General features: G+C 39.8%; 1 protein-coding gene and 1 long non-coding RNA gene across 2 annotated transcripts in view; both read right to left on the reverse strand.

The window, feature by feature from the left end:
- Positions 1 to 316, reverse strand: part of bahcc1b (BAH domain and coiled-coil containing 1b) — a 93,112-nt gene extending 92,796 nt beyond the window's left edge. Inside the window, exon 1 of the mRNA XM_035533811.1 lies at positions 28 to 316. The gene's annotated coding sequence lies outside the window, so the exon portion shown is untranslated. The remainder of the gene's footprint in view (positions 1 to 27) is intronic.
- Positions 317 to 1,534: 1,218 nt separating this feature from the next.
- LOC113577629 lies at positions 1,535 to 8,714 on the reverse strand. The gene is made up of 3 exons (XR_003410658.2): positions 8,560 to 8,714; positions 3,477 to 3,571; positions 1,535 to 1,676 (listed from the first exon to the last, which is right to left on the reverse strand). It is a non-coding gene; the product is annotated as an uncharacterized LOC113577629 (long non-coding RNA).
- Positions 8,715 to 14,845: the final 6,131 nt, after the last annotated feature.

The raw sequence follows: 14,845 nt of genomic DNA on the forward strand, positions 1-14,845 counted from the left end.
CTATTAAAGACGTGAACATAAGCCTACCTGGTGCTGCCTGTTCACTTGCCTTACCAGTGATGAGTTACCAGTCTGTAGCGTATGAATCAGTAATTGCTTTTCCAACTCGTTTCGCTGAAGACAATGTTGAAGCTTTAATATACTGTATTGCTTAAATTTGCGGACGTCTTGGCTGTACACGGAGACGCGGTCTAGTTATCTACGTCCATATTTCCCAACACGTTCAAACAAACATGTATTTTAATGTTCTTGTAAATAAAAACTAAATGAAACGTCAGTCATTTTCGATATAGGGTACAAACGGGTCCATCAGGCAGTCGCTTCATAGAAAACCGTGGGCTCAGGGGCATTCACGGGGAGGGCGAGTGTTCACAGAAGTCTTTCTCGCCCCCCTGCGGTAGCTGTCGTACACGGGGCACTAGCGTTTTTTTTATTAGGCCTATTTTCCCCCAGCAAATCTACGAGCTGTGCGATTATAGCACATACAATGGCACACAACGTCAAAAAGTGTACCTTAACGCCCATTCATTTTGTTGCGCAGGTCACTTGTACAAACCTTCAAATACTTTCCACTTTGTCACGTTGTGTTTTTAGCTCAGATTTAAAGTTTATCGTTCATACAAAACGACAGATTTACACTGTATGCTGATGTATCGTCGATGTCCTTATTATCAAATGTCGAGCTAGCGGACCTGTCTTTAAATTATTTTTGTTTTTCCTGCTGTAGCTTCGGAAGGAGAAAACGGACCTATAAACGGTCACGTGGCTTAACGAACATTTATTTGTCACTGAGAGGCTTAACGAATATTTATTTGTCACTGAGCTAATATTCACAGACTCCTTTTTAGACCTCAGACCTCTGAAAGCTTATTTTTGGCTGAGGCTGTTCAGTTCCTTCTAGGCTGAGTTGTTACTGTTACCGCTGGGCCCGCAGCACCCGAATACTAGTCGTCGCCAAGCCTTACATTTAGTAGTAAAAAGAAAAAAAAACACGTCGGTCGAGTTCAGTTGATTTCACTTTAACAGTTAACTCACATTATTTTTCTTGGCATGTATATTATATCTAACACAGATAAGATGGGAAAACAACAACCTTAAGTCCTCCTGGTCATACGATAATTCTTCTCACAGCAAGTGCTAATGTCTGTAATCGAATGTCGAGACACAATGTTATTTTCTTTGTCCCTTAGGTAGAATTCAATATTTTTATTCGAATGGGGCGAATTATAGAGACCATTGGCAGAAGCTTAAGATGAATTCATATTTGAGTAATGCAGAAATAGCATGGTCATTTACCCCTAACGTTTTCCAAAAATAATACAAAGAGGTAAATTTATTAAGATTTGAGTAGATTCTTTCCGTGAAGTGCCTCGGAAGCGTTGAGGTTATACACAGAGGTGTAATCAGTTTTATTAATAGGCCCTAATTCGTTAAGGTCTAGAAATAACTAAGGAAAAATGTTCCATTTATAAGTAGTTTAATAATCAAATGGTATGTAACACTTTTATGTGTATATACACATATAGCATACATATTCTGCTAGTGATCTCTCAATAGCCCATTTCAGATTTAGAACTTTATTCACCAAAGCAAGGCAGATGCAGTTACTCTGGTATAAGTTACTCTGTCATTCAGTGAGAGCTTACGTCCAGCTGCTGTTCATTGCCTCTGGTACACTGTGAAGGAGAATTTGTCAAAAATGACATCGGGTCAGTGAATGGAATGGGTGAGAGTTGAGCCTCAGCAATTTCTTATTTTAAATGTACAGTGGACAAAGGAAGAATGCAAGTTTTACTAAGGTCACCTATATTGGTTATGGTTTCATTTGAGAGTATTGATTGATGACCAGTGATGATGTGGGGCAGTGATATTTCATGCTGTGATTGTCTTTGCTGCTGCCCTGCCTCCACTTTTCTCTGTTGTGTCACTCCTGTGTCATTCCATCAAACTGCAGAGGCCCCATATGGAGCATCTTTTTGTATCTCTAATTTATGCTGGGCTGGATTCCCACTTCAGACCCCCACATTTAATCCCACTACAAATGTTTTGACAGTAATAAAAACAATTTGCAAAAGACAAGCACCCACGAATCTGCCATGCCCACCCTCTCATCAAGTACAGTTACACTGATACTGTCTCATCATCTGTCTCCATCGCACTGTAACAAACCGCAAGTGTCTACCTTGAATATTACGTTTCTATTGTGGTGCTTTTCTTTTAGGTTATTACCTACATCTCCTGCTTAAGTGCTCATGTATGCCTAAGAATAACAGGCTACTTATATGCAGTTTGAGGGTACTTGTTTGTCCTTGCTGGTATCCCAATATTGGCAGGTGTTTCTTTTAACAATGGGATTAGGAAAGGTCAAATTTTACTCAGAATTGAGGGTCAGTCTCTCCTCTAGAATAGTGATGCTGGGCTGAGGGGATGTTTTTATAGTCTGTTTAATCCTCTGGTGTCCAGAGTTATTAATTGATGTTTTAATTAATATATAGTCTCTGTATATAATGTGTTCTCTCCTAATGGCTATAGTATTGCAATGTGCTTTTTTGCGGCTCCGGTACATTAAGAATTTACTCAATGTGCACAATATCTGTGATGTGTATGATTATTTTGATGGGCAACTAAAGGCTTAGTATAGCTCCAGCCTCAGTACTAATTAGGACATATATCTTTCACCATTTGAATTTAAGATAGCCACCCAGTTTTAGGCTAGTTTTACAGCTTAGCAACTGAGAAAAGGGAAAAAAAAATTCCTGCATTGTTTGGAAAATTGTTCTTTAACCAATGTGAAAAGCTAATTTAGAAATGTTTTGTAAAATTGTTCAAAGACTTTTGGAATGGCCAATCATTGCTATGCCCCTGTCATTCTGGTATTATAGTGATAAAAAAATCCATCATCAGCTCCTCCCCAACAGCTGGTGAGGTAGATGGCTAGGCCTGTGATTTAAAAGGCTCTGGGCTACACTGTGCTCTCTGGGCTCTCTGCAGACAATACCCCACTGACGTGTAAGCTACCGGGCATATCTGAAGTCTCAGCCCCCTTCCTCTGCTCTTTGGTCTGGTTGCTATACCTCCAGTGGCCCATGGCTATGACTGGCAGACAGAGGCACAGGAGATTTCAATGGAAAATCTCTTCCTCCGTCCCTTGCTCTCTCTCTTTTTCACTGACTCTCTCACTCTTTTGCTCGCTCGCTCTGTGAGGAATGAGTATTGAATAGGGGTGGGACAGAGAGCTGGAGACTGCAGGATCTGTGGGGGTAGGGAGGAGGTGGATTGGTGCTTATTTAATTGGCTGTCGGACCTCCTGGAGTTTCAGCATTTCTACGAAATAGGATGAGCTCCCTCCCTTATACACATTTACCCCCAACATCTTTTCCACTAATGTAATTACGATTCCTAGGGTTGAATCATGATGCATCATCACAACATGCATGCAAAGAATAAGGAATAGCATAGCAAAGAATACAGCAAACCTGAGTTTAACCGCTCTCACTTCAGCAATGTGACTTCTAGGGCAAGTGGAGATTCCATTAACATCTGAAGTGGCATCACTGCGGCTGCTTCAATTCTGGGTTTCATGAAAAGAAAAATTATTCTAAAGCAAAAGGCCTTGACCTTTGAACTGCTTGTTTTATATTGTACAAAATTGGTAACATATAGATGCATGGTGAAGTGACAGTGGGAAATCAAAAAGGGACACCGGGCGAATAAAGATCCTCTTCTCTGTAAAACATTTTGAAAGTTAGTCTGTTTTTCTGAAAGTTTAACGTTCTATATGTTTTTCTATAATTATGCAAAGGCAAATATGCCCCTCCCAGCTTACCTACACTGTGCCCTTACTGGTCTTCCTAAAAAAAAACAAATTCAGTTGATTCAAAATGCAGCCTCTAGCATTGGAAGAAGACAACATATCACCCTAATTCTGTAACCCTTACACTGGCTTTAAGGTACTATTACTCATTTATATATATATCACTTAATGGTTCAGGGCCAATGTATCCACCATGCTCAAACAGCACAATCCGAGCACAGGCCTCTTAGATCACTAGGAGCTCATCAGTTAATCGTTCCTAAAGTGAACACTAAGCACGGAGAAGCAGCATTTAGCTTCTGTGCAGCTCTTAGATGGAATCAACTGTCACAGCACCTCAAAAGTAACCTCTATCCAATCTATCTTTTCAGTTAGGTCCAAGAAACTGCTTTAGCTCTCAGGTTCAGTATTGTATTGCTGTCTTCCAACTTTGACTTTATACACTTTATATGTTTTGTTAAATCTTGCTTATTTTAATCCAACTTTTATATACATATACATATCATTTTTTTCCTGAAATTAATTTGATCCTTTTCTGTTTTAACCATTTATCTTTTCTTTTAATGCATTTTTCCTTTTTAAATTCATTTTAATTTATTTGTTTTTTTCTAATTAAATCAAGTGTTTCATTTTATTTAAATAAATAGTTTTATGTAATGTTTTCTTTTTTTTTGTTTTTGGCAAAAACCTTCCTGGGGCAATAGATCTCAGGATGCAATAAGCTTTATTATTTAATCAAATTTAAATTAATTTTTAACAATATTCCACTCTGAGTATACAAGAACCACGGCTAATGACATAAAAAGTAAGCTACAAAGATTAAGCTACATATCTAATAGATATGATTTGAATTGACATAAATATACTATGCTATCTTTAGGAATTCATGATTCTGAAATTCATGGAAAGGATATAATCTATATTGACTTTCCTTGGACTGGTGAATCAGCTTATGTAATCATATGTTTGTCTGTGTTTTAGCTGTTCTTCATTGGTGTTGATGTAAGATACATTTCCATTCATTGTATTATAGCATAAACTGCAGTATGTCTTTAATATTGGCCTTAAACCCAGAAATATTAAAGGTTGGAAAATCTACAAAAATGAGCTTTACTTTTGGTAAGATAATGCTTCCAGCACAGATGAGATCTGAACATCATCATCATCATCATCATCATCATCATCATCATCATCATCATCATCATCAGTGTACTAACAATGACTAGCAAAAATCAGACTCCATCCAGTACAGGAACCTTTCACTCCTGGAAGCAACAGCGGCATATTTACATGTATTTCAGTGTGCTCTAAACACTCATATTTCCTCTATATTATAACGTTGCCACACTGGGGGAGACTCACTAGGGGACAGACTGTATTTCCATGGAAGTTTTCTCTAAGCTCTGTCCCAGACAATCCAAAAATGGTGGTGAAAAAATCCTGCCTGTGAAGTGCTGTAGGAGATCAAGGTGTGTCAGGCCCGGAGGAAGGAAGTGCTCTAGTGAGAGGAGTGGGCTTCCGCATGGAGGGAGAAAAGAAACTGAGAGGGGGAGGGTGCAGGTAAGGTTAACCATTCTTCCCGGTGCTAAAAAGCACGTGCATAATTTTCACATCTTCGCTTTTTATTAAGTTATAACAGGAGAGTATAAGTGATGACATGGCAAAGAGGATTAATGGGTGTTAGCTAGAAACTTTGTGTATGTGATGTGTGAAGTGTGATGTGTGATGTGCGTGTGCGTGTGCATGTGTTTGTGTCTGTGTGTGCACAGTATCCTGCATTGAATAAGTGTATGTGTATGTAAAAGTATGTGTGTGTGTGTGTGTGTGTGTGTGTGTGTGTGTGTGTTTGTGTGTCTGTGCGTGTCAGAGAGTGAAGCAGCACAGGACTAAGGATGGACAAACCAGATGTTGAAGCAGAAGGGGCGGGGGTGGGGAAGGTCATGCCTGCTGCCTCTCCTGTCCTTTGAGTGCTGCTGAGTCTTTAGCTTCATCTCATTCTCATTCTCCACCCTCTCCACCTCCTGTACACACTGCGACGTGTGTGTGTGTGTGTGTGTGTGTGTGTGTGTGTGTGCATGCACCTCAAAGTGAACAATAGCTACAGTCACACATTTGTGTAAGGACATGCAACCATACATGGAGTCAGTTCAGCTGGTGATGTGTTGTTTACTGAATCTAGGTTCACATTTAGATCCAAACCTAAAGTTATGCAATTTCATATTTTTAAAGCAACAATGAACAAAAGAAAAACTAAGCATAATAATTAAAATTGTAAATTTTGTGATAAAAATCAAGAATTCTCATCTCATGAAAAATCAAGAAAACTCATCTTTAAGGACTATCTAGGAGAAAAAAAGAAAAAAGTTGATAAAAAGCTGTATAGAGCTTATGTATCAAAGTACAGTTTGCAAAGGTTTATACTGCAACACAGACATGGCAGACCTTTGATGGCTCCCCCTACTGGTCTAATTCAACATTACAGGCTTATCAAGCACTGACCTAGAGTTCGTCATCAGATGAAAAGAGGTAGGAGGTCTGAATTCATGTATCCTCTATCCCTGGAATATTTAATCTGGCCAGCAGTAAAGAGAATATACTGATGGGAGGCCAGTGTTGGGACTAAGGAACAACTCAGGATGAATGGGTTATCATATGCTTAAGGAGTTGGCATAGGCTGTTTAAAGTGTTAGATATGGCCTGAATGAACAGGGGCTCTGTTGAGCCTAACTGGACCATGTGCACAACATAGATAACTGCCAAGGAAAGGAAACTAAATTCCTATACAAGGTTATAATTAAAAAAACCTGCACATGTGCATGAATCTGTCTTGAATGACACAGAAAATTATTATTACTTCTTAAATGTTAATTCTGTTCCTGTACATTCTTGGTTTAAATTCTACATTTTCTTGCTTACATGTTTTCTATTAAATGAGCTGAAAGCTGAATAATGGAGTTTTGGCTTCCATATTGTGCCAGTGTTGCTGATAACACAAGTTACTCAAGCACGTTTGCCTACATTGCCACCCCTTCCAATTTCATAGATATTCTTATGGTATTAGTAAGATCATAGTCATCATGTTTTGACAAACTGAATAAAAGTCTAGCTTGCTAACCAGATGAACCAACTAGGTGAGGCTTATAATGACACATGATGATTATTCAACTAAAGTCAAAAGTTGGGTGCCAAATTAACTATCTTTTTAATCAATATTTAATCAACAAGTGTTTTGGGGGCCATCTTGTTCACATACTGGAAGTAAATATCTAGTGTGTGGGCAGAATGCCACACTGTGGCACACAAATTCAGAGGTGAGCTGTAACCAGTAACACCTGCTGTATGTATAATTTATACAAGATGCACAAATACACACCAGACACACATATATCCATACATACATGGAAGGCACAAACATCTGCAAAAGATTTGTACTGTGAATTGATACCTAAGCATAAATAAAGGGAACATTCGTAACTGATTTGACTGGCTGGCAGTGACGTAAGCAGGTCTGAGAGGAGCTGCATTTCTTAAATGGAGCAAAGAGGTAGAAACAAGACTGGGAGAGGAGCTCACGAACCAGAGCTGAACGACTCCAAATGAAATGGATGATGATTATATGGAAGCTGGTTGGTGCAGAATGTAGGGAAGCCAGTGCCCGACTTCAATTGTGAATACTCAGGGTTGTATTCGAACAGCCCCTATAGTTTCTACAAAGTTAAAAAATGCTAGCACTGGCTTGGCAAAGCGGGAGTTATCTGTAAGTCATTAACCCAAAGGTCATTCAGAGGCATCACTTTATATAGCTGCATTTGTTATTCAGTAATGCTCCATTCCCCATTTGTAAATAAATGTCTGTTTAGAAGTTGGTCTCAGAAGAAGGTAAGTTAAAAACATAAACATTTGCTTCCCTGTATGCTGATCGTATGTCAGTGTACAAAACAAAGTTTATGTGCTACAGTTGGAAAAATCCGTTTCGTGGGAATGCTTATGTATATCCCAATTATGTATGTCCCAATCTGTTTCCAAATTTTCAAGGTGAGTAGGTAAAGTTGTTCTTCCAGACCAGAAAATTCTTTCTTGACTGTTTACTCTTTACAAATCTAGCATAACAATAAACAAATAAATGTCTCTACATATATACCAGATACCAAGATACATTTATAATAAAGACCTTTAAATGCTGTATAATACTTTATAAGGTTGGTTTCTTATAGTGGACGAACAATAGGATGTGTCCCTTAGCAGACTTAGAGTTAGATTTACCAAATAGGCCAACAGTATAAACATCAATAACCATTTACTAACCAATTAACTAACAACATAGGATAAAGGAGTTTCCAACAATGGTAACATTTTGATATTAGTGGATACTGTTTAATTCACACATATTTATTTTTTTATGATTCTAAGTTACAAATTACTGTTGTTGGAAGATAATCTCAATTTTTACATTATTTTTTACAAGCTGACTTTATATCTTCTAGGAATTTTATAGGTCTGAGAGTGGTAACAAAAATAAATTCTAAACACCTTGAAGTTTTGTAATAATTACACAAGAACTGTGAAACACCCAGGTGTTTTTACTCACTGCCAACAAGTTGCTATCTTGAAGATAGGAGGCATTTTCACAATAACAATTATATTGAATATATTTAACGTACTGCTAATAATAGCATGGTTCACTGAGAGATTTGCCTGAATGGAAAGCTTTTTGCCATCTCATTTGTTTCCCTTTCCCTAATTACCTCAGAGACTTTCATCTTATTTGAAAACAGATTTCTTTGCTTGCTTCGGTTGCATCATCAAAGAGTCTTTCTTGTCGAACATTTAGGCAGGTATCTCATGGGGCAGCAGTTGTATTCCTAGGGATTTCAGTTCAGCCTGGGTTGGGTGAGTTTAAATATTTTGACAAAGTGTTCTTTAATCTGAATCAGCTTGTTTATGTTCTCGCCTCTGCAAAGGGAAACATACAAGAGGGTTTGCTTTGACGAGATTGCATGTGTTTCTTATCAAGCCATCCAGACACACAAATGTCCAAACTGCTCACTGACAAGCGGCCTGCACAGCTAATTAGAGACTCAGACGACACTGCTCCTCCTGCCTGTGAGACATGGTGCTGCAGCTGTGTGTGTATGTAAGGCTAAGGTTTCACAATCGATACTAAACCCATGTTTTAAAGGCGTAATCATATGTAATTTACGTCACCGCTTGTTCATTTGAGACTTTGTCGTTATGTTTTTGACTTTATTCCTTTTCTTCTAATATACCTCGTCTACCTGCAACCCTGTAAGTCTTCCCCATTCTCCCCATTCTATTTTGTACTCCCTCCTATCCTCCTGGACAACGGGTCTTTGCTGGGTTTCTGTCAGTAGCAAACTGGAGGCAGGTGGAGGGGTGTTCATGTGCTTTTCATTTGCACAGGGTCCAAAACGTCCACAATTAAAACCAAATGCGCAACCTGTGGCTGGCGCATGCAGCAACTAACACACTAACATACACACACGCACACAAACACACAAAATAGTGAGGAACAGAGAGAATCAAAGCATTTAAGATTTATTGCTTGGAGATTAAATGATTGCCTGAACTCTTGGAGAGACGCAGGCAAAATCTAGCTGTTGCTCCTGGCTGTGAGAGGAGGAGAGAGCTGTATAATGTTAAGTTGTTCTGGTGTGGGACAGGAAGCTCCAAGGATGGGGTGAACAGGAGGCCAAGCAGAGGTCACCCGTGAGGTTCAGTTCACACAGGCAAGTGAAGGTTCACTACTGCAGCCAGAATGTCGGCTGACCACACTATGTAGCTCCAGGACATGGAGACTGTGATTTGAGAAGGACTGGTAGTCAGGGCTGGGGTGATGCTGGTCAGGTCGGCTATAAGTACACCCACATGTTCCACTGTGGCATGTCCATCTACTCAATGGGCATCTACACCCTACCTCTAATATCCTGGAACCCTCCTCTCACCAAAATTGTGACCTCACAGTGCTACTAATCTTGTCTGCTCCTAAGAGCCCCCCCCCCCCCCCCCATCCCTGCATAACCCTAAATAGCCCAAATGGTTCATTATGATTAATTTTTTTCCTTGTAGTGCATAATGTTGTAGTAAAAAATGTGCTACATAGCACTGGGACAATTATGTTCATTTTAAATGATCCAGAAGGCAGCAGCTGGGCAGCGGGGTACTGCTGGTAACGGATGCCACACCAAAGGATGCTGATTTATTGGAACCCCTGCAATGCACAGTTTTGCATTGTCCCAGCAGGAACACACCTCAGTGAGTTCATGAAGGGTTTGATAATTAACCGGTGAGCTGGATCCTTTGTGTTAGAGCAGGGTATATCAGGCTAGTACAAGGCACTACACTCCGGGCAGGCTGTGACATGCTACTGTTTCCCTTCTTCCCCAAATCACAGTGTCCTTTGATAAAGCAATCATTTTTCAGCTGTTCCAATGTGTAGAAATAAAAGATTTAAATAAATGATTGCAAATTGTAAGCAATGTGAATAATGTATGTTTCGTTTAGAACAAAAGTGGACACAGAGGTTGAAACATATTGTGAGCCAATAGAATTAAAAAAACCTTTACTATGGTTACACAGATTTAGATCTGTGTAATCCCATAGCACATACGCTTCTCAACTCTCCCTTCATTAGGTGCTAGTTTTCTCACTTCGTAAGACTGTGGGTCTATTCTAAAAATACCAAAGCCTCACAAACAGCCTGCCATTTTGGAAAAAAAATAATCAATTTAAAGTTAAACATGTTTAGCATGATTTATTTTTGACAATTGTCCTTGAAGGTAAAATTGTAAGTATCATTAAGTAAAACTGAATAAAATCAAGTAAAATTGAGAACTGACTAACACTACTGGAAAGTTCTTAGATTTTATGTCCAAGAACATTGTTATAATTTGCTAGTACCTTTCAGATGGCCTCTTACTTAGCATGGACGTTCTCTCTGAGGTAACAGTACTGCTCTATGGACAGAATTTTGTAATATTCTTTTGGGATTCATTTCAGACAATAGTAGCTCATTATTTTTATTAGCTTGTGGCCTGTCTGTGGTCAGTTCCTTAAGAGGTAAAAAGGCACTAAACGTGTTGTGGGTAACTGTCCCTGGATCTGTGACACTGTGCTGCCTCATTGTACCCATGGTGATGCCTGCTTCCCATCACGGACAGTGAGGGCCACCCACACTTAACCCAGAGCCCAAATATTTATGTACACTGTGAGCCTTTGTCCTCCTTTGTGTGGTTTTGTGCTCAATCCCATGCTGAAAAATGTACCCTTGGCACAAACTAAACACAGCAAAGCAAGTAACTACCATATAACAAAGAGTAACTACCAAGAGTGGCAAGAATGTTTCAGGCAACTTAAAAAAAAACAAAAAAACAAAACAGAGCAGGAAGGACAGTATAATGACAAGTTTTATTCTGCAAGCACACTGACCACGTCTGCTCTGCTTCTTCCCAGGAAGCTCTTTACCTTGAGCCTCCCACAGCAACGGCTGCTCGCACTCCTCACTTACTCCATGGAAAAAAAGCAGAACTAAATTTCAGAAAGAGAAGAAGAAAGCAAGAGAGAAGACACGGAAGGGAAATATTCCCTTGGAAATGTGTCCAGGCAGGGCTGAGGGAGTCCACAAAGCATGCCCTTGATCAGGCTAGTGTAAGAACAAAGGGGAGATTGGGAAGACAGTGCTGGCTTTCATGTGGATGGCTGCTGTCGGTGTGTAGTCTCACTCATGCACAATACCAGGGCCATTCACTAGATACAAGCACAAAGTGAAAATCACACACACATACCTTCTCTCTCTCTCTCTCTCTCTCTCTCACACACACACACTTTCTCTCTCTCTGTCTCTCTCTCTCTCTCTCTCTCTCTCTCTCTCTCTCTCTCACACACACACACACACACACACACACATACACCTGACCCAATATCCACAAAACACATATAGACAAATATATACAAATGCAAAGGAAGGAATTGGAAGGAATTAATTTCATACTTCAAAATTCATTATTTTTTGCAAGAAACATAAAAGTAGCACATTGTGAGGAATGAATTACCCTGTCTATGTTTTACTTATTGCTATTTTAAAAAGATATTTCCTGTTTAGTGCAACATAATGTGTTTCTCTTTGGCTAACCCCAAAACTCCAGCTGCCAGCTGTCCTATAGCAATCCTCTCACATTTCTGAGTGACAGAATGAGGGAGTAGGAGGAAACAGAGCAATAAAAAGTGAGAGTGAGAGAATCAGGGAGCACAAGGAGGGGGCCTGAGATTCCAGCATATTGTGTGTATGTGTGTGTGTGTGTGTGTGTGTGTGTGTGTGTGTGTGTGTGTGTGTGTGTGTGTGTGTGTGTGTGTGTGTGTGCATGCGTGCATTCTGGGAGAGGATGCAGAGAAAATGAATGGATGTTGATTCTAACCTGTCACCAATGTGTGGCCATTTGGGCCAATATAAAATCCCTGATGGGTCTTTGATTCCTGCTCATTTCTACTCTGGCTCTCAGTGAATGAGAAGGCGGGTTAGGCAGAGATTATACTGAGAGATATGTAAACTATGCAGAAAAGGGAAGAGAGTATGGGCCAAGGTTTATACTGCAGAAGAGAAAATGGACATTACGAGGACAAAACGGTTTATACATGAATAAAGAGCTGCAGTACAAAGCAGGAGAAGTGTGTGACGATGCCAGCGGAGGCAGTGTGAGTGTGGGGAGCGGGAGACTGCGGCTGAGCCAGCATGTCTTGTTTATTGGTAATTAGGTTAGTTGAGGTCTCTGTCATCATGTGCCAGTGGGCTGAACCCCAGGCCAAGAATACTCCCACCACACAGCTAGAGTCCAGCTCAGTTTCTCCAAAACCCACCTTTCTCAGAGTTCTGGTATGGATAATGCTACTATGTTGACAGAAATACAGCTGTGATTATGCTACATTGTAAGCTATTTGTGACCAAAAAAGGGATTCCCCTAACCATTTGATACTGTACATCTTATAAATGACATGTTATAGTCCTGTGTAATTATCAGTAGTAGTCGTATGCATACTGTTAATTATTATCATTCCTTGGAACTCATGTATTTCCATTTCTTAAAAAACAAAGTGTACTTTGGGAATTAACAGTCCATAAAATATTGAGACGGTGATATGGAAATGAAATGGAGAGATCAAATGAGTGAAACCATTGAGAGCAGAGTAAGGGGTATTCCTCAGCTTCATCTCTTCCTCTCAGGCAGAATAACAGAGATTTGGAGGCCAGAACTGGGTCTCTCTCAGGGTGGAAACTGAAGCTATAGACACTATCCGAAGGACTTTCTTCTGCAATGCAGAGAGAGGGCACTCTACATTTCACAGCTTAGCAGCTCTAGACCAGAATTAAGCAACTCCTGAATGAATTGGGACCCAAAGAAGTAAACATGAGGCAGAAAATGCTTTAGCAATGAAGGGTAGTGAGGATTCTTCTATAGTAAACTAATGCGTAAACTGAGCTGAAATCAAAGCATTTTTATCATAACATTTTCTTTAAAAAATCTTCATCCATAAAGCCCTCAAAGATCTCTTATTTCCAAGGAATCCAATACATCCTAGACATACCAAATCTCTCACACCACCACACAGTCATGAGATGCCTTCTTTCTTTGCACAAACCCCCCACCAAGGCCGTATATCAAAAATCAGTTGGGTGTTGGCATTCACACACACAACCGTGCTTCATAGAGGGATTTTAATAGGAGCGGCTCAGCAGGATTCAACACAGGGGCTCTTTCTGCGCTGGCTGCAGGTAACAGGCCCAGCCATTGATGGGGCTCTGCTTCCCCTGTGGCTGATATATAGTGGGTTTGAGGGGTTAGTCGTGAGCAAGCAGAGGAGGAGAGGCTGTATAGATCAACCCATCAGCGCAACTCTTGTCACCCCTACTTTTTTATGAGTTTGTCTTTTTCTTCAAAGATTTACAGTCAGTTTTTTTTTTTTTTTTTTTTTTTTTTTTTTTTTTTTTTTTACTACCTCATGGGCGTTTGAGTGGGGTTAGGTAAGCCTGATTCAGTATGAAGACCTAATTGAGATGCCCTTGCACTCATGGTGGAGGATACGGGGGGGTGGGGGGGGGGTGTAGGCATGGAAAAGCCTAGAAGGAAAGAAGGAAGGAAAGAGGGAGAGAACAGGGAGGAGCGAAAAATAGCAGCCTGTCTGACGCAGACGTCTGCCATGTCTGTGCGGAGGGCCTGTTAATGAAGACAGACAGTTCTGCTTTCTCTGAAACACTAACTTTTAACTATAGCGTCTCACACATATGCCTTTAGCACACCCACACATAATCACTGAATAAATGGATAGAATAATGAATCTTGAAAGAATACAAAGTGTCTTTTTAATTACCCCCCACCTTTAAGCGCTATGTCAATCAAATTATAACTGTCAAACATTGTAAATGAATGCACATTTTCCCTATACAATAACTGCGTTCTGTTTCTAAGGTTTGCTTGGCACTGTGAAAGCAATACAGATATCAGGGAGGATGGAGTTGTACCAAATGGTGTAATTGTCACACAGGAGATGTGCAATGTCTTGGTGTGACTTTGAAAGGGCAAAATCGTGTCAACTATCTGATCCTTAGTAAGGGATGTGACTTTAATTCTGTTCATACTTAGTTCTGTTCATGACAAAAAAATAAACAAAAATCATTAAACGTTAAATCCTAAAGTTAGGATTTCACCTAAATGTCAAACACATTGGCATTGCACTCCATATGCTACATTTTCCCTATCAGGTAAAACAGCCAATAGCCACAAATGACTCTTTATGATTATAATACAATGACAATAATTTGCTCCTAAAGCCATTGTTTTTGACATGGTTCTTCTTTGATTAGCAACCTCTGGCTGAGATTGTGGTGTTTTTGAATTTGATTTGGCCCTAACATTCTCTTAGGCTTACTTTATAAATGGTTCTGACCTTTGGTTGAATGGCATACCACTCTTGTTCCCCAAAAACACCTTTGTTCCTTTTATTCATGATTATCAACATAAT

Source organism: Electrophorus electricus, chromosome 14 (genome assembly GCF_013358815.1).
Source record: "Electrophorus electricus isolate fEleEle1 chromosome 14, fEleEle1.pri, whole genome shotgun sequence".
NCBI lineage: Eukaryota > Metazoa > Chordata > Actinopteri > Gymnotiformes > Gymnotidae > Electrophorus > Electrophorus electricus.